The following is a 25,404-nucleotide window of genomic DNA, read 5'->3' on the forward strand; positions in this document are numbered from 1 at the left end:
TTTTTTTTTTTTTTTTTAAGTAGTCTGCATGCTGTTTTCTCTACTGGCTTTACCAATTTATACACCCACCGACAGTGAGTGAAGTTTCCTTTTTCTCTACATCTTTGCCAACAATTTGTTATTTCTTGTCTTTTTGATTCTGGCCATTTTGACAGGTGTAAAATACTATCGCATTGTGGTTTTTATTTGCATTTCCATGATGATTAGTGATGGCTACCGTCTTTGTATGTGTCTTTGTCATCTGTATTTGGAAAATTACTCATGTTCTCTGCTCATGTTTTCATCAGATTATTTGCTTTTTTTTGGTGTTCAGTTTTAGTAGTTATTTATATATTGGATATTAACTTGTTATCAAATACATCATTTATAATTGTCTTCTCCCACTCAGTAGGTTTTCTTGTCACTTTGTTGATGATTTCCTTTGCTGTGTTAAAGGTTTTTATTCTGGTGTAGTTGTAACGGTTTAATTTTGCTTTTGTTTCTTTTGCCTGAGGAGACATATCTAGAAAAACGCTGCTAAGGGTGATGATTAAGCGATTCCTGCCTGTGTTTTCTTCTAAGATTTTTATGGTTTAAGGTCTCACATTTAGGTCCTTTATCCATTTGGGGTTTATTTTTGTGTATGGCATGAGAAAGTGGTCCAGTTGCCTTCTTTTGCATGTGACTCCTCTGTTTCCCCAGCACCATTTATTGAAGAGATCATCTTTCCCCCTTATATATTCTTGTGCCCTATTTATAGATGAATTGGCCATATATGTGTGGATTTAGAGCCAAATAAATTTGGGGATTACAGAGTTAACCGCATGTAGCTGTCCTTTAAAAGCTTTCTCCGAGTCTATTATGCTAAAGTTTATCGTGTAACTGCCTCTCGGAAACATAGTGTAAGATGGTATGTCAGTGATGGGGATGAGCAAAGAACTCTTGCCTCCATCTATAGAGCCTCTTGAGGAAATGCTTTTCTTGCATATATGCTTCATATCAGTAGTTAATAGTTATCTAAATGAGTTTTCCATACGAATGGTACTTCTGTTATACTTAACATGATTGTACTTGAAAGTACAGTCCAATTACTTTGTCTTCCATTTTTATTTTATTTTATTTTTACTTGTTTTTTTAAACTCTTCTTTAAACCCTATCTAAAGATAGAGCATGAGGAGGGGAGGGGCAGAGAAAGAGGGAGACACAGAATCCGAAACAGGCTCCAGGCTCTGAGCTGTCAGCACAGAGCCGGATGTGGGGGCTCGAACCCACAAATCTTGACATCATGACCTGAGCCAAAGGCGGATGCCTAACCGACTGAGTCATCCAAGCATCCCTCCATTTTATTTTTAAAGATGATTTTAAAACTTCACATGTATGTCCCCTGCCATTTCATATTGAAGTTCTTTAACATTAGAACCCGCAGAGTTAAGCCAGCTCTGATAGTAAAACTATTACATTGCCATCACCTCTCCCTTTTGGCCTAATTCATAGGTGATATTTGAAATCTGGTTTTGTATTGCCTTAGTGGTATGGCCAGAGTACTTTTTCTTTTCTTTTTTTCATCCTTTCATTTTTTTTTTTGTTTAATCTGCACAGAATTTCTGAAACTCTCCAGAGCTCTGATGGGACTTGTAAAGTGTATCCACTGCCCAAAGATGTAATAAAAAATTTACACAGTGGGAGACTTGGATAAATGAATTATTCATTGACAGCTATCCATCAGGGAGTTCGAAGTTTATGGCAACATGAGAGTGGAAAATAGAATGAAAAATGACCAATTACCAAAGTTTTAAGTGGGAAAGTCAGGCATTAAGATAGACTCTGAATTTTAATTCATGTACATAGACACAATGTAAAATTTGAGATTGCACCTGTTTGTCGATTGCAGCTGTTTATGTGGCTCCTTATCTGATGAACATAATGGCTGTCAATGAACATTTGTTGCCCCTTGTCTTTCTCCTCCACCTGATCAAGCACAATAATGTCTGTGGAACAAGTACGTTCTGGTTTGTAGCTTTTTAACATTCCTCTGTAAGATTGCTAGTCCTTTGCACTTCAGACAGGCAGAATTCTCTTCCCAGAATAGAATCTTATTTTGTTTTCTTTTATATTAGCAACAGTCCATTGCATCTTGACAAGGTGTTATGAACCAAAGAGGAAAGGTCAATGATTTAAACAAGCTTTAGTAGAAGCACACATATAGAAGTTGTTTCTTGACTTTCTGACATGAATTTTAGCAGCCACCTATAATTGAAAGCACTTCATGCACAGCACTTTATGCAGGGCACATCACAAAACGGACGTTCAAAACCTGTAGGTTGACCCATATTGCGAAAGTAGAGTTGCTCTGTGCCTCAGAGAAGTACTTGGAGATAAATCAGGTACTGTCTATACTGAATTCCCTGATTAAATAACAGTCTCTTTTTGTTTTTTCTCCCTCTAGGTAGCCATCCATCTATATGCGCACACATGCATGTGTGCACACACATACACATGCCCAAAAATATTTTACGTAATTTATCTTTTGATGTATATTAATAAGTAACTACCATACATCTAACACTTGCAAGGCATGTGATTTCATATGCACTTTGCAAAAATCTATAAGGAAAATAATGTAATTAATATTATATATATAGAAAGCCAAGGTTCAAAGAGTTTAAGGGTTTTTTCCATGTTTACATAGTAAAGGAAAGAGTTACTATATATGTCATTTTGACAGCAAACACCAACCTTTCTTTGTTTTCTGAATATTATATAAAAGTTATGTAGACAAGTTTCTTTATAAATTCATGCCATAAGAACAATTCTGCAGTTTCCATCATATTCTTGGGGGCAGAAACATCATTCTTATATCTCACCTGGAGGTGAATTCTATCCTCTTTATTTCTTAATGGCTATGTGGTGAGACCAATTACAGTTCTACTTTTCTCTTAGCTTTTAGCACAGTTATTGATAATGAGGAAACACACAATGGACTGGTTGCCAGTTGAGAAGAAAGAATAAAGATACATAGAGCCTGGCCATGCCAAATTTGAGACCGTCACCTTTTAAGAAATAGACGGTTCACTGAGGTTGCTAATGAAGCCTGTCACATATCACTCAAGAGGATAATTTGTAAATGGCTGATAGACAATGACAGGCCAGAATATACTCTTTCCTGTGACAAGTAGAAAACACATTATATTGAGCTAATTGTGCATTTTTGGTCTAAAAAAGTGCTTTTATCATTCCACAGACAAATGCATTTTTTTTTCTAAATATAGGCTATATCCAAGAATCTAAAGTCACTCATTCTAGTGAGAGAACAATGCTAAGTTGACTGTCTGAGGGACAACTGTCATAGGAGTTGGTACATTATTGAGAAAGGAGACATTACTTCAGAGGAATTTAATGATGCCATTTATTTCCCTGTTCTGAAGCACAGCCCCATTTAGACGGATTACTCTGAGATCTCTGTAAGATATTCAGTGAGATACAGTCACCTTTATTGGTGGCACTGTAAGGGCAAGCATGAGAGATTTTGGCAAGAGCTTCTTGTTTTAAAGACCCATTTATCATTTTCCTTTACTTCTCCTTTATTAAGTAGGTGCTAATAATGTTTCCAATCCACATCTGTAATATTCCCACGATTCTACTAATAGGATAATTTTCATAAAGCTCTTGACCACGATTTCCTGCTACTGACCTGTGCCCCTCCATTTCTAGGTTGATCCAAAAGGTATTTCAGCACAGAAGTACCTGCCAACAAAAGTTTCAAGTTTAAAATAGTCCCATTTCTTCTTTTTTTCCCCAAAGAGATTTTAAAATGAATTTATTGAGTAGTTTCGGTAAGATTAAGAAACAAAAAATCTTATATATTTTTATATAAGGACTTTATATGAGGTATAGTTTTCACAATAATTTCACTTAGAGGTTTTTTTTTTTTTTTTAATCCAGGAAATGCCTAAATAAAAAAAAATCCATTTTTTTTTTTCTCATCTCAGAATTTGCATAAGCAGCTGCTATAGACTAAAGTAGCTGATGCCTTTTCAGTCCTCTACCAGTAGGGGATCCTGGAATACCTGACCCTCCATTTCTTTGACACCCGTGGAACCTGTGAACTAGACAGTCAAGTTCAGTGGTAATGAGTAACTTTATAAAACTCCTAGCTTTTAAGGACAATCAGTTTGCAACCCTACATGATCTTCTAGTACAATGTACTTTTTGATATTGCTCTAGGGATCAAAGAGAATGGTAATGACACTTAATTCCTGCCAGCCTTTTTTGCTCCCCTGATACTCAGTAGCACACCACACATGACATTATGGTATAGGATGAAATGTTTTATAACAAAGTCATTTGGGCAATTTAGTCACTATGTCCCCTTGGATACTTGTAAACAATAACTAATTTTGTAATAAAGGCCATTCCAGTGAGATATTTCACTGGTTTCCCCATACTCTTGATTTCCTCATACTCTTCTCTTTTAGTAATCGAAACTTAATTAAAATATGGCATAATTTGAGAACAATTTTTATGAGGGCATTTCTTCTTTTTTTTTCATGTTTTATTTATTTCTAGGAGAGAGAGAGAGAGACACGTGAGCAGGGGAGGGTCAGAGAGAGAGGGAGTCACAGACTGAAACAGCTTCCAGGCTCCGAGCTGGCAGTCAGCACAGAGCCCGACGCGGGGCTCGAACCCACGAACCGCAAGATCATGACCTAAGCGAAAGTTGGACGCTTAACCGACTAAGCCACCCAGGTGCCCCTGTGATGGCATTTCTATCTAAATTTAAATTTTTATTATTGACTATATCACATAAGCAGAACACTACCTGTAATGTTTATGACATTTTGAAGCACAGATTTTTAAACTTTCATAAAGTGTATATCCGGTTAACATTGTAATTTGTCTCAACTTCTGTTGTTAACATTACTGTAAAAAATGACAGTTGACAGAATACAGGATGGTGTTGACTTTATCATCCAAAAATGTATGAGCCTAAATGCCTCCATAAGTATTCTTGACCCACACTTACAAATAGACACTTTGTTGCTATATGATTTGATGAGGTGGCTAAGGCCATAGCTTGGGAGGCAGACATGGATTCCATTCCTGGCTCAAGCATTTCTAGTTATGTATAACTTTGGGCCTGCCACTTCTTCTTTCCAAGTCTCATTTCCCTACTCTGCCGGTGTAGAAATAATACCTTCCCTGAGGTTGTTGTGAGAATCCAGACTAACCATGCCTGTGCATAAGAAGGTTTTTCACCTATCTAAATATCATGATTGTTTCCTTATGATGATGTCAGTCAAACCATAGTCTACTTATTACCTCTGATGTGAAGCTGTCCCTGTGTGCCCTGTGTAAAGGCAGTCCTTCCTTCATTTCTGGAACAATTACTGACTACATCATTTATTTGCCTATTAAATTCATTGTTGTAGATGCCTTTCTGAGTTTGACTACTCAGAAACCATCCTTGTTTTAAAAATAGCTTTAGAAATAGTTTACATACCATATAGTTAACCAGCTTACAGCATATAATTTAATGTATTTTAGCATATTTACAGAGTCATGCTGCCATCGCCATAATGAAACTCAAAAACACTTTAAAGAAAATAGAGCAGACTACCTTTATTGTCTTGGGTTATACAATGGTTTCTTAGATTTGACAACAAAGGTACCAGCAGGAAAAGAGAAAATCAGTAAGTTGGAAGTCCTCACAATTAAAAACTTTTCTGTTTCAAGGAATGCCATCAGAAACCATTATTGCACCGTGTACCTGACCCCTGGCCATAACTGATTAATTTAGAAATGGACATGTCACTCATGGTAGGCTGACAGATATTCTGTCATGTTGGAATTTGGGACAGACAAGAGGGAACTGTCATGAAGACCATCTCTATGGATCTATAACTTGTAAACTTTAGAGAACTGCACTGAACCAATATTTTGCTCACTGTGTGGAATAAGGAGGCAAAAAGTTAATGAAGAGAGAGAAGGACAAGGAGGAACAGAGGGAGGAGGGGAGAAGGAGAGCTTCATCTAGAAGAGAGTGCTAACAATGTGAGTGCGGATCAGTACCAGACCATGAGCCATTTGTTAGAAGCCTCTGTGTGTCAAGGAGATAATGCTGGAATGAATAGTGCAGTAGACATTTTTATTTTGGTAGCAAGATTTGTCCAGTTAAATGCACCTATTGATTTTCATTTAATACAGAGTTGTTATCGAAACTAGCTTCTGGAGTGGCATTCTTCTGGATTATTGGGACCTCAAGCTTTTTGATGGTACTTCTTGTGTCATTCCCATAATTTTATGCCCAATGGTATCAGGATGCTTGCCCTAATAGAGCTCAACAAGGATTGGTTGAAAGAACTTTGGAAGAGTGAGTAGGAGGGTAAGATCTTGAGTTTGGGATTATATGATTTTTAAAGGAAAAAAAATGGCATAGTGACAAATTTGTCCTTAGGATCAGCAAGCCTGTGTGAACCTTACTAGCCTTAGAAATGTTAACTAGTAATGAAAAAGTCACTGCTGAGTTACTAAGACACGGAGGTAAACTTAAAATCTGTATCTTCTGCTTTCAGGCATATAGATAAAAATATTGGTCAAAATGACTGAAAGATATTTTATCTAAAGTAAAGTGATACTCTGGGAATTTGGAGTCCAAGGCTTAAGAATTCAGGTTTTTTTTCTGGATTCCAGACCAACTGTGACATCTTGAGGCATGCTTTGTAAACAATTAGTAAATATCAGGCTCACGGTTCCCTGGTCACCTTTTATGATTTCTTACACATGAGCAACATAATGGTAGACACTCATGAACAGTTTGCATTGGGAAACTAATCCACTGTAAAGAAAAACATCACATTTGTTTATCACATATTCTACCTGTGTTGAGAAATTGTATCTAAGAGTTCTTTAGTTAATCTTGAACAATTAGCCTTTATCTCAGGGTTTGGGAAATTCTTCATTTTCCCACTCACTGTGTTCTCTTACAGAAAGTCCACCTCCTGGATTTGTGAGAGAGAATTGCTAACTATTTTACTCTTGGCTGTCTAAGGAAGTCACGTGAGGGGTTGTCTTGAATACCCTAAATCCACATTGATGGAGGACTCTATAACTCTGTTCTCATCTGATTTCTTTCATACTCATTTGAATATGAGAATTTTACCCTGTCTCTCACAGAAGCTATACTTGCAATATATATGCCATATATTTGTTCAGAAAATGTGCAAAGATTAGTCTCTGGAGATGAAACTGGATTTTGGTGTTCATAAGCAATATTCTGCATGCCTTTCCTGTTTGCTTTTTTGTCAGCTATATCATGAACAAGAGGTTTAGTTTTCCTTTTTATCTAGTTGCTTCTAAACAGATTTGCATTACATCCCTTAAACCTCAATTCTCTGTTAATATTCACTCTTAGATAAAGTAGGATTCTTGCATTGTTTCAGTAGAAACTAGAAATAGGTGCCTTAATGAGGCAACTCCTGACTGTTTGTGAGAACTGGGTAAAACTTTGGTTTTCCATTTCAGAGCAAAGACAAGGAGGGCCCTGTGTGCTAGTGTGTGTTTCAGAGACTTTATTTTTTCTTTCTGTTTCTACTAGTTAGAAGTGAGACAGAATTCCCATAGAGTAATTGTATGTGAGACACCACAAACATGAAAACTTCACAGAAAAGGATGCTTCTTTCTCAGTGGAGCTCATTTGCTAATAGATGCTATGTTGCATGATCGATGCTGGTTCAAAATAGAATACTCACTAGCTGTGCCTCTTGATAATATCACATGAGCCCATTGGAAAAAAGATATACCTATAGGATTAAAAATGACTTCTCATTTTCAAAAAATACACAGGATCTCAGAACTTTTGTTGTTTGAATTATTTAACATTGATATTAATGTATTTTGTCTCTCAGTGCCCAACATGATAGTACTCAATAAATATTAGTTGCATTAATGAAAGTGTAAGTCCGAATAGTATAACTCAGAGGATACATATATACATCATCAATATTCTGTAAAAACAACTAAGTATCTTAAAACATTATAAAGTTACATGTGGAAAAATTTTGCTGTGCTTTATGATTATAAAAGTAGGGTATGTCCACAAAAATATTCAAAAATACTCCAATATTTATAGGGTAAGAGGATCTGCTAGGGATTTTGGAATGCTAATCTGGGAGTAATCTTTAAGTTTAGTACCTATTTTTAATTTCTTTCTTTTTAAAAAAATTTGTTTTTTCAAAGAGACAGAGAGCATGCACAAATGTGGGGAGGGATGGAGGGGGAGAGAGAATCTTAAGCAGGCTACATGCTTAGCATGCAGCCCAACATGGGGCTAAATCCTACAACCCTGGCTGGGACCATGACCTGAACTAAAATCAGCAGTGAGATGCTCAACCGACTGAGCCACCCAGGCACCCCAGCATTGATTTTTATATATGTACTTTAAAATTACTGTTGTTGTTGCTATTTATAACGCATGATTATTTGCAGCATATTCTTTACTTTGAGTTTGGAGTGGGGAGATTCTTTCATAACCTTAGTACTTATTTAAAAAAGAGCTGTGAGCGCTGCCAATTTGTAACATGTACTTTAGTAAGCAAGTTTGAGAAGATAAACACATCAAACAGAATTACTTGCATGATATAACAATGGTTAGCTTTACGATATTAATTTACATATGATAAAATGCACTAATTTGAAAAAAGCATGGTTAACTTTTTAAAAGATTTTTTAACGTTTTTTCTTTTATTTTGAGAAAGAGAGTGTGAATGGGGAAGCGGCAGAGAGAGGGAGAGAGAGAATCTCATGCAGGCTCCACACTGTCAGCACAGAGCCCTATGCTGTGAAAGTGTAAATGAAGCCGAAATCAAGAATCAGATGCTTAATTCACTGAGCTACCCAGGCACCTCAGTTTTGATAACTGACTAAGCCACCGGGCACCTCAGTTTTAATAAATGTATCTAATCATATAAGCATAATCCTATCATTTATAAAGCATCACCAACATTCAAGAATATTTTTTGTATTTTCTTCTGAAAATGATATAGTATCTCTTCTATTTAAGTCTGTGCCCTCTCAATTAATATTTCATGTGGTATAAGGTCCTGATTTCAGATCATTATTTTGCATATGGATATTCAGTTACAACCCTTTCTCCATTGAATTGTATTGGCACTTTTGTTGAGTATCAACTGGTCATGGAGTGTGTGTGTGTTACACTATATTCTGTTCCGTTCATCTATATTTATCTTTACCCCGTGCTCGCTTCGGCAGCACACATACTATTTATCTTGACCCCAGAATCATTCTGTCTTAATTACTTCAGTTATTATAGCAGGTCTTAAAAATCAGGTAATTCATATCCTCTAGCGCTGTTGGTTTTCAAAGACTGTCTAAGTTCTTTGCATTTAAATATAAATTTTAGAACTTGCTTTCATTTTGTACAACAACAAAAATTTGCTGGTAGTTTGATGTGATTGCATTTGTTCTGTATACTATCAATATGAGTAGACATGATATCCTAACAATGCTGAGCCTCCGCAATTGATGAGATGGTATATATCTCATTTATTTTGGCTTCCATTCATTTCCCTCAGTGAATGGTAGTTTTCAGTGAACAGGTTTGCACATTGATTAAATTTATCATTAAGAACTTCATTTTGGATGCTATTATAAATGGCAATTTTTAACATAAAGTGACTATAAATATATACATTGTACACCCATACACACTCACACCATTGACTTTTATCTAATGAGTATCCTATGACCTTGATAAACAAATGTAATAGTTCTAGGATTATTTTGTCTATGTTCACTGGGATTATTTATCTGGAGACAATCATGTCATCTGTAAATAGAGACAATTTTATATTTTTCTTTCTGGTATCTGAATGGCTAGTATTAATACATTTTTCCATGCATGATATTTACTCTTGGTCCTCTGAAAATAAAATTTAAACCTCATGATATCTTTCTTCCTCTGAATTTCACTCCAATTCCATTTTATATTTATAGTGTGTCTCCTAAAAAGAAATTAATAGAATAGAGCCCTTTTACAGATGAATTCTTTCATTTGGTATTTAGAGCAAGAGGGTTTGCTCCTCATGGGATCTCATCCCGAAAGTAACCCTCATCTGCAACTCTAGTATTGCACCAGGTAACTCCCTAAAATGTGCCAGAGCCTTCTTAAGTATCAAAGGGGGACTAGGTATTAATTGTCTGGGGACAGAAGATAATATCTACTTCTAGGCTAGTGTTTTAAACCAATAGCATTTCCAGATTTTGAGATTTGGGGGATTTAAATCTCTTTAGCATATATGATTCCTATCTTCTGCTCAATTTCCCACTTTGAGCCACAGTCTAGATTCAGTCTTTAAATATTGACACTCTTACCCCTTCCTCCTTCTTATATGTTTGGATAAGGATCATACCTATAAGTGTATTACAATCTAATTTGCACGTTTAGGTATTTTTTGACTTCTAATGAACCCCACTCACATGCTTTTCTTCGATGGGCTCCTGTAACCTAGCCATGATTTCTCTCTCAGCCCCGTTACTAGTTCACTTTTTCCTATTCTAGTATCGCTTCCCGTCCTGGCCTTTTTCTCAAGCACAAAGGTAGTAACATCCTTGGGCTGCCTGGAGCTGATGCATATCATTCAATTGCCATATTGTAAATCATGTGTTTGAAGCACACACAGCAATAATAACCATCTTAATAATTTAAACTTTGATTGGAATTATCAATGAAAAATTTTTGATATATACCATTATGTTTTTGGGTAGACAATTTTACTGAAATGCTAGCAGCTAGGAAGTAATATTTGCTGAGGATTTGTTGGCCAGCTCTTTTCATGCTGTTTATTTTCATTGTGTTTATTATTTATTGTTTTATATTAGTTGATGCTTTTTTTAAGTCCAAATAATAAGTACTCAATCTTGATAACTACTGCCTATCTATCTTGAAGCCAGTATGTGGCATTTGTAAAATATCTGATACAATTTGATAAGAGGTTGTGTTGACTGGCTAAGCTCAGTGTTTAAACTCAGTCCAAAGGTGCTGTTAGCTGGTAGGGTAGGGGCCAAATCACTAGCATTTATTTCTACTCAGTCTGAGCCTCACTAAGAATGTGGTTTTTCTGAGTGTATATACATATGATACTTGGTTGTGATTATGTTTTAAATTACAAACAAAATAACTATGTTTTCTCCACAATATCAAAGTCTTAAATAATTCTAAGTGAAGAAGTCACAGCAATAAAGACAGTCTACACCATTGTGCTGAAAAATGCTATGTAGTTTCTGAGTAATCACAGCTGTTAATGACATGGCCCTAATTTTTGGTGACAAAGGCAAATTACTTTCACAACAGGCTGTTCTCTGTAATATTCTGATTTGTTTAACCTGGTCGTGTTTCTGTTAAACCAAATGAACAGAACGGGCCCAAGAGTTTAAATTAAAAATGCATTATATTTCACAAGCTCTATTTGTATTTCATTTATTATCTCTGAGTGGCCTTGGTAAGTCAAAACAGGCCCTCGTCCTTGCAACCTGTCAGATGTTTAGGGACCCAGTAATTTTTCCTGCAGTTTTAATTAATGGCACACAATATTATCTGTGATGCAGATATGTTAAGCAGTCAGGATAAAACAGGGTAAGAGTGGCTTTTGGCTCAGTGGGGAAGCAAAAAGCAAATGCATTTGTTGTTGTTTGTCAGCAGATACATTATGTTACAATGTGGCTATAGGAAAATGAGATGCTTCTGAACTAGATACAGGAAAGAAAAAACCCAAGAGTTATAGTGTGGACTTTATAAACCTGTGCCAAGGGACCACACTGAGGAGGTGGCTTCCCTTAGGATCAGTGGAGTAAAGGGATTTAAATCAGTATCAGTTTAATTTTTCCTTTATTCTCTAATTCATTTCCCTTTAATCTTCTTTCTCCTAAAGCTTGCTCTTATCCAAAAACTGTAACCATTAACCATGCTTATATGAACTTCTCAGCCTCTCAATGGTATTGCTTATCCATTGTGTTTTAACATCAGAAGTGTGGGTTTGTAATGAAATATAATAGCTCTCCCTTTACTGGATGTCCATATAGAGACTGGCTCTGTGCTAAGAGCTTTAATACCATTAGCCCATTTAAAACCCACAGCAATACTCTGAAGTGGGTCCTCTTATGAACTCTGTGGATGAAGGAACCGAGACTTCCGGAATTGAGTCACAAATACAGCCCATGGCAGAGAAGGCACAGAGTCCATGTCTTTCCACAATGACACACGAGTCCTTGATGGCTACTCACTCCTACATCACCTATTAAGCCATTAGTGTGTTGTCTTTTAAAAAAAATTTTTTTATGCTTATTTATTTTTGAGAGACAGAGACAGAGCATGAGCGGGGGAGGAGCAGAGAGAGAGGGAGACATAGTATCTGAAGCAGGCTCCAGGCTCTGAGCTGTCAGCACACAGCCCGATGCGGAGCTCAGACCCACAGATGATGAGATGATGACCTGAGCTGAAGTCCAACACTCAGCTTAACTGACCAAGCCATCCAGCCACCCCTGTTCTGATTATCTTTAAAAAGAGAATTAACATCTGCTACTTCATAACCTAAATGATACATTGACTGTATGACTGGAATGTGATGTAACTCACCATATATCTAAAGCAAGGGATAATGAGCATATAATAGGGTGTAAATGGGAGGGTTTAGTGGGACAGGTATCTATATGGGCAGATTCCTTTTAAAGTTTCTTTCCGTATTAACACTTTGGAATGTGTGCAAGTTATACCGGTGACCTTTCTACATAGAACTCAAATGAGGGAAGGCCTCCCATTGTTAGATGAAACACTTTTCATTTCAAGCATGTAAGCAATACTGCACTTGGTGGATTAAAGATCGATTGATCTCAGCAAGCAAAGAACATTGTTAAACTGGTCAGTCCTCTTTTCTAGCTTTCTCTTTTTTCTGGGAATGGAAAAAAGAGAAAGCTTCGCTTTCGATCATCTCTGTCCTGTATGGAGGACTACAGTTGCCAACATCCAAGAACAGTTTGGGTTTGGTTTCTTTGTGTACTTCCATTATAGCTGCTGCTCTTCGCCCAATAGTCAGGTTTGCAAGTTGTGATTACAGCATTAGTAGAAATAAAGTAATGATATATTGTACCTAATGAAGCATCTTTTCTATCTGTTGTTTCTTCATTGCTTTTATTTTTTCCCATAGGTTTACATATTTATGTTAATTTTTATGCATGCTGTAGTTATGTGTCTATATATTATTTAAGGGAACTTTCATATTAGCTCTAATAAATAAACTGGTAAGTTTAAATTATAGTATTTGCTCTGCTTAATTTATTTGTATTTACTCTTTTTTATTACTGCAGGAGGAAACAGCCCCAGTGTTTTATTTTTATAATAAAATACTCTGAGAAAGAGTTATTATGGGTCCTAATTCTGGTATGCAAACATCATTAAAGTTTACACAGCAATGGCCTTTCATAATATTTGGAGAATTTTTGGCTGATGCAGTTTTTGTGCTAATGTTTCTGCTTTAAAATAAGAGAAACTTTAAGGAAAGATTAAATCCTTCCTAGGATCCTGGAAAATGCTGATGTTATTCTTAAGTGTAGATTTAGAAGCCCTTAACTAAATTTCTTTTGAAGATATACATGTGGAGTCACATTGTTTCAATTTGAAATTTTAAGATAGGATTTATTTTTCTGCGTCAGGTGGCCCATAAAGTTTAATGTGAAAAATATAAGCAGAAGACTGAGAACTGAACCAGTAATGACTAATTCCTGTCAATAGCCATTGGAGTAGGGCTTGAGAAGAGGAAGAGAGGGTGCCTGTAAATGACAGAGGCAAAGGTGTGGATTAGGGGGTGGTCCAGTGAGGAGATAGGAGGAAGAAATGAAGCTTATTGTTAAAATTTTCTCTATAAAAATGCTTATTTTGAATGAGCATTTTGCTGTTGTTTTGACTCCCGATTAAACATGAATAAAAGCACTGAGAAAGTATGATATGCTTTTGATAGCAGAGGAAGTGTGTAAATATTTGTCAGGAAATTTCCTTAAATCATATGAGACTGCAGTGTTACAAACTAGATGGACAGTAGCAGTTTATCATATTTAAATTCTCTGCTTCTGGATATGCAAGACCGCTCTGTGACAGGAGGCTAAAATCTTACTGAAACACAACAAAGTACAAACTCAAGTACATATTTGTGGTCTAGAAGAATTGATGAGTGTTTTAGCAATTGCCTTTCTTCACTCTAGAAAGGCAGAAAATGTAGGACTGTGAGTCAGCATTCATGAAATGTAATACGAAATGCATCACATATATCATGTAATAATACATATATCACAAAGTGGAAGAGAGGTGGGAGCCTGTGGAGGTTTCACTATAATTTGAAAGAGACAGATATCAAGGCAAATGGAACGTAACAATACCTGATTCATTTAAGCCTTATATATTTTACTCTATGTAGATTTTACCTCCCCCCCCAAAAAAAGTTAATGCTTATATAACAAAAATAATAATTCTGGAAGCCAGGTGCTGAGTTCATCATTGTTCACTATGCATTTTCCTCATCTTTTCTATATGTTTAACAATCTTCTTCATAAAATGTTTGGGGGGGAAAGTAAAGCTACCTGAGACAATAGTAATAATACCTATTCATGTAATGATAGTTGAAAATGAAATTGTTAAAAAAAGCATTTTGATAGTCATGGATTATATAAACAGTGTGCACCTCTGTGAAATCCCCAATGTTCTGACTTGTACGAACGCTGGTGTAGATAAACTGTGTGTTTGATAAAAAATATCCAGTTTGGCAGCCTCTGGGTGGCTGAATGACCAACTCTTGATTTTGGCTTAGGTCATGATCTCAAGAGTTTGTGGGTTTGAGCCCTGCATAGGACTCCCCACTGACAGTATGAAGCCTGCTTGAGAGTGTGCACGCTCTATCTCTCTCTCTGTGTCTCAAAATAAACTTAAAAAAATCTAGTTTTGATACACTTTTGATGCAAAATAAATTATAGTATACAAATACTTGTCAGAAACTTTCCTTAAGTCACATGATCTATTACAAAGCAGATGTGCTGTAGACAGCTTTAATATTAAAGTTTCCTGCTTCTGGGCATACAGAACTTCTGTGTGAGAATTGGCTCAAATCTTGTTAAATCATTTGAAACTATGGATTGATGTATCTCTTTGGGACCTAACTAAAGCAGGGATGAGAACAACGCTGAAAATAGCCTTTACATGGAGATCATTGCCTCGACCCTAAAGATATCACTGACACTGGATTAGTTAGCATCTCTTTAAGGTGATACATTATATGTTTTGGGAACAGACACTTCCTCTTGTTACCTAAATTGTGATCCATCAGTAATCATACACGTGCAGTAAGAATGTCTCTGACTTCTCTAACATTCCTGTTTCCACTTGTGGGGGAGACTCTTCTTTCTGGCCAGCAAGGAGAGCTGCTTTCTCCCTTTTAAAGGTGAAGATAAGGCAAATCAACTTTACAGTCTCTGAGGCAGGGGAATCACCACTTATCTACCCATTTCTCCACTTATAATCCACCAAGGCTAAAGTTGTTATATGACCACAAATCAGGCTCTGTCTCTTTATCACATACCACTTATTTAATCTTCCTCAGACTAAATATTCAAGGCCATTAGTAAAATGTTATTAAATCTGAATACATAAAACTCCTGACTTTAAGCTTTGCTGACCAACATATTGAATTTTACTCACCACAAATTTCCAATAGCTGGTGAATTAATGATGTGTTTTGTTTTTCCTTTAAATAATGGATGAAGCACAGTTTTGCCATATACTGATATCATAATACTTGTCTTCCTGAACAATTTATATGGCCACTGTATCAATATATTTTATTTATTCACATAGTTTTCTACCGCTACCTTTACATAAATGATTGATGTGTTGACTCTTAAGCTCATTTATCCGTAAAAATGAAATTAACTACTAGTTGGAAACGTTCGTGAGTTTTATAGGCATTGGAATGTCAGAACTGATCTTTTACGACAATGAAATGGTCACTGACCAGATCTTCATTGTAGACTCATTACTTTTTAACATATTTACCAAGAGCAAGACCTTGATAGTGACTGGACTCTATGAATCTATAGCTCTGTGCCACTGTATACTCTAAATATCCATTACATAACATAGACCATGTTTTCCCAACCTTAATGCCAGGGAAATTTACTGCCTTTTCTGTAAGATTACATAACCCAAAACATCTAGAACTGGAAAGTGTTATAAGTCAAGCATTTGCTTCCTTATATAACTGTTCTTTAACTATCCAAGACAGGCAACATCACGTTATGTAATACGATATTTTTGGAAAAAAATATTCTATTTAAATGATGTCATATATGTACCCAGCCCTCCATTATGTCCATTTAGTAGTCTAACTTTCTTTAGTGTTGCTTAAGCCTTTTTGAATCTACATTTCACCTCTATAGAAATGAATCCCTCTTGGTAACATCCTTCATATAAAAAGCTTCACGTATGTGTAAATCTAAATCACATTTGTTTTTATATGCATTCCCACTACATATAAAACAACTAGAATTTCTCTCTATATTTATATTGTATCTACAATGTACAGTTTAAAGTCTTTTCATCTTATTTTGGAGAAGCATTCTTCAAGTTTTCCTGCTAAGTAGTAATAAGGAAGCCTAGAAACTCAATAAAAACTACTACTTTTAATTGAAGCATTGTCAACACCGAGTGTTACATCAGTTTCAGATGTACATGATAGTATGTGACAGGCCTATAGATTTTGCTACGCTCAAAGTGTAGCTACCATCTGTCACCATACAACAAACATTATTGCAATGCCATTCACTGCATTCCCTGTGGTAAGGCATTTCATCACCATGACTTGTTTACTCCACAATGGGAAGCCTCTACCTCCCACTCCCCTTCGCCTATTTTGTCCATCATTCCACCTTTCTCCCCTCTGGCAACCACCAGTGTGTTCTCTGTATTTGTCAGTTGATTTTTACTTTTTTTCATTGATTTGTTTCTTTTTTAGATTCCACTTATAAGTGAAATCAAATGGTATTTGTCTTTCTCTATCTGACTTATTTCACTTAGCATAATACCTTCTAGGCCCATCCACATTATTGTAAATGGCAAGATCTAATTCTTTTAATAGCTGAATAATATTTCATTTTATTTATATACCACATATTCTTTATTTACATATTGATGGGCATTTTGGACTGCGTCCATATCTTGGCTATTGCAAATAATGCTAGAATAAACATACAGAAAAAATACTTCCTGAAATTTCTTTGGAATGCAAGCAACTTGTCTTTAAAATATATCATGTAATCTTTGCCCACTACTCCATAGTGAATCTATGCTTGCTTTAAAATGCAGTATTTTAACTTACTCATTAGAACACTTCCATACATCAGATGTTTTGGTAGAAAGAATTCTCTGTGAGTGAACTTTGAGCTTATTCCGCAGCTTACCATATCCTTGCCAGGCTGCTGTGTCCTCCAAAGTGGTGCATGTCCAAATTTGGGGACCATAGCCTTAGTGTATCACAGGAATAAAATATTTATTATTTTTGCTAATTCCCAGAAATTGTTTCCTGCCACTAGTAGACATGTAGGTATCAAGCTGAAGCATTTACTTCTGAGGATCTGAGCATTGTGACACGGTATTGTGATGTGTTGTTGCTAAGTACGCTGCTGGGGATGGTAACTGAATCCCAGAAATGTGTCTACAGTGAAAGACAGGTGATTGCCAAGTTCAGGCTATCCCTTGGCAAATCACCTTGCCATATTTATCACTGCCATTTGTTTTGGAGGATTTCACTAGGTGTAAGATCTGTCACTCACGTTTGGGGTCCAGATATTTGATGGTTATAATCACATTAAATTGATTCCCTTCTTTAGTGCATATTCACATTAACTAGTGATACAGGCTGGCAAGTAAACCATAGTGCTAAGTTATAAATTAGCAAAGAAAAGAAAAATGGCCTTGCAGTCTCCATGGTTTAGAGCAGTCTGATCATGTGTTTATGTCCCTATTGGCAGGCATTTCAAGGAAGCTATCTGAACATCTACATATTGCAGGGAATGTGAGATGAGAATAAGGAAAATCTGTTTTACACTTAGAGTGTTTAATAGTCTGAGCCTAATATTTCCTTACACATTCATTTCTTCAATAGGAATTTGTGTGTCTTAAGGATCAGAATGGGCAAGAACCAGGAGGGCACCTCCGGCATTGGCTCTTTGATGGCTGCACACCTTTTCTAGATGCAGACATCAGGATACAGAGTATCTCTCTGTGGAGCAGGCTCAATTCTTATCATTCAACTCTGGAAAGCATTTCTTACTTTTATTCCCCTTATTCACTGCAGTACTGTCATGCAGTACAGACTAGTTTCTGGTAAAGAAAGAATAAAGGGAAATGTTCAGTTGTTCAGAAACTGTGGACTTAATAACACACAGCACTGTTAAAGTAATGCATCACCACGTGGGCAGATAGGCAGAATGGGGATGCAGAAATGATTTTTATAAAGTAGAGAAATCGAGGATGAGAAGGATGAAGGGCATAGATGGTAGAGTCATATATCCTGAGTAATACTATGAAAGTTTACATTTGATCTCTGAAATCTAATTCAATATGCATATCTGTAAATCTCTGCTCTTATTAAAGGAGCAAACTAGAGCTAAGAGAAACACTTTGTCTTCCTCAACAGGCATATCAAAGGAAAGAGATAAGCAATAAGCAGTTTTGTAACATGAAGACGAACAACAAAACACATATATCTTTCCTTAGTAGAAAATATTTGCAAATTATTTGCAAACTCTAAACATCTAGAGATTGTAAGAGCATCTAAAATATGGAAGAAAGTCCTACAACTAAATAGCAAAAACAATCCAAACAGAAAAATTAAGAAATGAACCGAGAATTGGAAGAGACTTTTTTTTCCCCCAAGAAGATATAGACATGGTCAATAGATTCATGAAAAAGTGCTCAGCATCAGTAATCATGAGGGATATGTGAATCAAAACTACAGTGAGGTATCACTTCCCACCTGTTAGAATGCCTACTATATAAAAGACAAGAGTTAACACGTATTGGTAAGGATGTGGAGAAAAGGGAATCTTGTACACTGTTGGTTGGAATGTATATTGGTGCAGCCCTTATGGAAAACAACATGGAAGCTTTTCAAAAATTAAAAATAAAATGACTGTGATATGGTATATTGGTATATATCCAAAGGAAATGCAATAAGGATCTCACAGAGATATCTGTATATGCCCATGTTCACTGATACATTATTCACAATAGCCAAGATTTAATTTCCTCAGTGTTCATCTACAGATGAATGGATAAACAGGATACAATATATATGTGTATATATATTTATATACACACATACATACTGTGTATGTGTATGTATTCACACACAGAATGAAATATTATTCAGCCATGAGAAATAAGAAAACCCTGCCATTTTCAACAACATGATGAACCTTGAGGGCATTATGTTAAGTGAGAAAAGTCAGAGACAAATACTGTCTGATTTCACTACATGTGGAATCTGAAAAAGCCACACTCATAGATTAAAATGGTCGTTTCCAGGGGCTTGGGACACGGGAAGATGATAGTTAAGGACACACATTTCCAGTTAAAAGTTGACTATTGTAGTTAATGATACATGAACATTTCTGGGATTGTAGATTTTAAATGTTCTGACCACAAAAAGAAAGAAATGGCACTGATGTGAGGTGATGGAGGTGTTAACTAACACCTAATTGTTTCACAACTTATGAGTAAATCAAATCATCACTTTGTGTATCTTAATCTTGCACAATGCTATATGTCAGTTATATCCCAATAAAGTTGTGAGAAATGAGAAAATATATCTCCCCTGTAAAAGAACATACTCAGTATTACTGTTAGAGTATATTGTATGCCATTCATTCATACTCAATTCAAAAATATTGACTGATTAAAGATACAGTCTAGTGGAAGAGACATAAAACTGGGCAATCAGATGCAGTTTGACAAGTGCTACCTTTGGGGAAAGCCAAGGTGACTTGAATCAAATGGAGAGGGTGCCTTGTGTAGCCTTGGGGCATCATTGAATCATTCTCGAGAGTCCCAGAAAGCCATTGTGATATGGTAGGTATTCATTAACTAGAAGGTTGAGTTATGAAAAAAATATCTTTCTGGTTTTAGAGATCCATTTATTTATCAAATATACATTGAGATCTTCTTATGCCCTTTATTAATACTATGGACACAGTGAACCGAATTAACAAGATTCAGCTTGCATGGAGTTCTTATGCTAATAGGTAGATTTTATTATTTTTGGATTAAGTTTTGAAGATTCATACCTGGAAGAATTATTGTTTTGTTTATTTCTCCCTCTTTCGCTCCCTGTTCACCCTTTGTTTTTTTGCTTTTTTCAATAAGGAAGCTTCCAAAATAGTATTTATTGCTTTTCTTCTTTGGAAAGTTTGGTATCTTCTCAGATTTCTTTTGAAAGGGCTTAATGAAATGAAACATGTCTAGGTTCATATTGGTAAGTCTGTCACTTGTGACTTTTAACATCAACTCTTTACACCGATGTATTTTATGATGGGGAAGCTTATGATTGGTATGAGACAGCTGGTGTATCCCCCCCAATTCTCAGAATGCTTTTTGTACTGATACATATCACCAGAAGAGGTTTGTTATGTGGCCAAAGCCGTGATGCTGTTTCAGGAGCAATCTTTTTTTGGCATGTGATTTGTCGCTCCCTTCTCCTCCTCTCCAACTCAGACAGAAGGTGGATAGAATTTTATCCTCTTCTTTTGGAGAATAAAAATGTAAGGCCTGCATATAAAATAAAATCATAATGTAGATTTAAACTACCCATAATCTGATAATTCAAGCAAAACGAGCCTTTAGAGCAAACCTCATTTGAAAGTGCATGGGGGATGGTCTATTTTTAATGAGCAGTACTGTGGGGACATTCCGAAAACTACTGCAGATACTGGCTACTGTATTCACAAAGACTACGGAAAAAGAAGACTCTCTTCAGCAGATGAATAGAAACATTGACTGGCTTTGAGGCAAGTAATTGCCTTACTCATGCACACAAAAATTTCAGCCAGAGAAGTCCTCCCTTTAAGCAGAGCACAAATAATACATAATGCATATGTACGGATGCAGATAAAGTGTAACTCACCTTGGATTTATTTAATTATTCCTGGTCCACGAGGTTTCTGAAAAATAGTCAGGATACTACCTTACTGCAGATTTAAATAAGAAGCCCAAATCTCTGTTAAATTCTTTTCTTCCTTGAATAGTGTGTCTATATAATATATAGATGTTAGAATTGGTTATAACCAGCCCCTAATGCTAAAGAAGTTAAAACATACATACTCTTAACATTTCTCATTAAAAGGAGCATAAGAATATTAATTACCACCGTGGAAATATAATGTTATTTCTTTCTTTCTTAAATACCTGTATGATACTTATTAACATTTTAATGGCAAAAGCAATAAAAATAATTAAAAGCACATTTAGTTCCTGTTCTGCCCCATTTCATTAATTTCTGCTCTTTTTTTCCTTTAAAGTAAAAGTTGTAATATTGGTGTCTTAGCTATCGCTGCCTCTTTATGATATTAAATTTCAGTATGTGAAGAGGGAATTAGAGTTTTCTCCCACAAACAGGCTGTCTTTAACATGCATGTTATCTTTAAATGTTAAAAAAAGTGATTATACTTCTATTCCTACTATTTAAAATGCAAAGTTGGACATTTTTACAGTGAAGTGAGCTCTTAATTTTCAAAATTATATTTTATTTTTAAGCATTAATTTTTAATAGATGGTCAATAAGTGAATATGTCAAAATATTGAGTTTTAAGCTGCATCAAATGTGTCTGTTTCAGTTAAATACTGGTTGTGACTCCTGAAAAACTCTAAGGTTTTTCTACTGAAAGAGGTGATTTCTTCCTAGCCACCAACTTTTCCTCTGGCACGTCTTACAAAGAACTAACACTTGCTTCTGAAAAGAGGGGTTTCCAGATCAGATCCAGTGCTGACTTACAGGGAAGATTTTTGGCTTGGGATACGGTGGTGCTCATAGTGTAGAAGGGCAGTTAGTTAACGTAAGGGGATCTCGTGAGGTGCCAAATTCCTACCCAGATGCTCAGTAGCATCTAAGGGTCAGCTGTATTTGAAGAGCACATTAATAGTGCTGGCTTTGAACTTCTCTGGAAGCTAACTGGACTGGCTCTTTCCAAGCACTTGTATTTTGCCATTGGCTTTACTCTTTTCTTAACCTCTATTTGTAATCTTATTTGACTACAGGACAACTGCAACCTTTAATCACTAGAAAAGGCAGAAAATTAAACATACCTTGTTCAACTCTTGAAGAGATAACAGGGAGTGAGGTTTTCCTCAGCTTGGGGTGATCTTCCTCTGTTTTTCACATTTAAGCTCTTCCTGATGAACGTCTTCTTTAACTAGGGAAGAGTCCACATGGATTTGGTCCTTAGCATACGTAACATTAGCCTCACCAGGGACCTCTCTCTTCTCTGGAACCCTATCGCATGGAGCATCTTGCACTACAATACTGAATTTTTTAAAAAAAATTTTAATGATTTATTTCTGAGAGAGAGAGAGAGCAGGGGAGGGTCAGAGAGAGAGAGGGAGACACAGAATCTGAAGCAAGCTCCAGGCTCTGAGCTAGCTGTCAGCACAGAACCCAACGTGGGGCTCAAACCCACGAACTGTGAGATCATGACCTGAGCCGATGTTGGACACCTAACCGACTGAGCCACCCAGGCGCCCCTACAATACTGAAAATTTTAAAAATATTTTCATTCTGTTTTCCTTCCTTCCTCCCTCCTTCCCTCCCTTCCTTCTTTCCTTCCTTTCACTAATGTTTAATCAGCCATTGGCCTTCCCAATTAGATTGTCATTTATTTAAGTGCACTGAGCTTATCTGACGTCCTTCCTCTTTCCCTTTGTCCCTTCTTCCCTTTCTTTTCTTCTTTCTTCCTTTATTCCACCCTTCTATCTTTCATCCACTATAAATTGACATCAGTGTTAGAAACTGACCAAAATCATACTTATGCTTCATAAACACAGGTTTATTCAGACTTTACAGAAGACTTAAAATGTGTATTTGTTTATTTACTTACTTATTTTGAGAGAGAACACAGAGGAGAGGGAGAGAGAGAATCCCTTGAGCTGAAATCAACACTCAGACATTTAACCCATTGAGCCACCCAGGCTCCCCTTCACACTATCATTTCAGGGGCACCTGGGTGGCTCAGTTGGTTAAGGATCCAACTTTGGCTCAGGTCATGATCTCACAGTTCATGAGTTTGAGCCCTACATCAGGCTCTGTGCTCACGGCTCAGAGCCTGGAACCTGCTTCAGATTCTGTCCCTCTTTCTCTGCCCCTCTGCTCATGCTCTGTCTTTCTCTTTCTCTCAAAGATAAATAAACATAAAAAAAAACAATAACAAAAAAAACCCCTGTCATTTCACAGGACCTACTTTCCCTGATTCAGTAACAGTTAACACTCATGAACAATTACATATAGTTTTTTATTCTCCAAATTTGAGAGGCATGGTTACAAAACCTAAATTTATGCATACTGTACAGTTCATGAACAGTTTTCACTTGTATTATTTCTTGGAAGGCTCACAAGTATTGTGTACAAGTTGGTAATGTCACCTCCATTTTGTATGGGAACAAAATGAGGCTATGTCTCATCTACTAAGAAAATGGGGATGGGTTTTGTGACATGTCTGATATACCAGACAATGCCCAGTGGCATTATTTGGGCATAAACTGCTATTTCTGTTTGAAGCCTAAGAAAATGAAAGCTTTATCTGAAGTCACACAAGTTATTATTAATGTGGGCAGACTAGGCTACTGGGTTTACTATTTTCTATCTCTATACAATGAATATTTCACACTAGAAACAGAGAATCCATTGTTAAGCCAGTTTTGTTTCACATGTGGATATAAAATTAGTTTTAAAAGAATATTGAAAATTAGGAATTGAAATTCTGAGGGGAACCTGAGTAGTTCAGTTAAATGTCCAACTTTGGCTCAGGTCATGATCTCACAACTCGTGAGTTTGATCCCTGTGTCAGGCTCTGTGCTGGATTCAGAGCCTGGAGCCTGCTTGGGGTTCTGTATCTCTTTCTGTCTCTAACTTCCCCCACTCGTGCGTGCTCTCGCTCTCTCTCTCTCTCTCGCCCTCTCTCTCTCTTTGTCAAAAAGAAATCAACAACAACAAAAAATTGAAATTCTGAAAGGACCTTCAAGATGAAGATAAAGATATAAATATTAAAGAAAGCTAAAACTAGTTTCTTAGTTTGTTATATTCATATACTCAATAAATGTGAGTGTATGAATCATGTACCCAAAACTGTGTGGGGCAGTGCCATACCATGAGCAATGACCAGATTCTCCCCTGTTCATAAGCAAGAGGTTAAAGTACTAAAACGTTAGAAAGAGTTACCAGCCTGCTCATTTCCTCAAATAAGGTTCAAAGATGGGATTGTCTGGCTTGTTAGCAGTTCATGCTGGGTAATCAACCTTAGAAATTTAGGGCTATTGATCCGGTTTATAGATCAGAGATTCTTTTAGTGCTCTTTAAACCACAAACATGCAGGTCCTGAGGTGAGTTGATAGCTGTCTCCTGGAATGCCTCTTCTCCTTAGGTTTCAGATGAAGATAACTAGTTCATCCTCCAGTCTTCACATGGCTGAGATGCATCCCCAAGATGAAAAACCCTCTTGATTCTTAGAGCATAAATCTGAGCATCCTGTTTTGATCTCCATATTTTTGTGAGATTGCTCTGTGCTGTACTTTGTGTTGAGGATACAAAGATGAATGTGAAATAGTCTGACCAGGCAGAACTCATTTGAGACTAAATCTTGATTTGATAAATAACAGATCAACAGAATAACAAAACCGATCATTTTGTCTCAGGTACTACTAGTTGGGGCTATAATTATAACAGGTTAAGTCAATTGTGTATGTATTAGAACTGGTAAGTAGATAATGAGAGATTAACATATGCCTGTACTGACTGCAAAGCCACTAAGTTGTAAGGTTTCTACCAAATTCCTCTGAGGGTAGATGGATCATTTTAGCGTTTCCAGAGCTCTATCACTCCAGGTCTGGGGTGGGACTGGATAATTTTTATTTCTAGCCAGCTTTCAGATGATGCTCATCAGCATCTACAAGTCAGCTTGAGAGTCTGCTGGTTCATAGACTGTATTGAACTAAGGAATTATCTAAATGGATTGACAGAAGCAACCTACTAAGAAACTCAAGTTTAAAAAATGTAAAACCTTTGATTAAAATAAGTACATTGCTTAACCTAGAGTTCTTGAGGTAGAAAA

This window comes from Crocuta crocuta, unplaced genomic scaffold (assembly GCF_008692635.1).
Source record: "Crocuta crocuta isolate KB4526 unplaced genomic scaffold, BGI_CrCroc_1.0 scaffold18, whole genome shotgun sequence".
NCBI classification, from domain to species: Eukaryota; Metazoa; Chordata; class Mammalia; order Carnivora; family Hyaenidae; genus Crocuta; species Crocuta crocuta.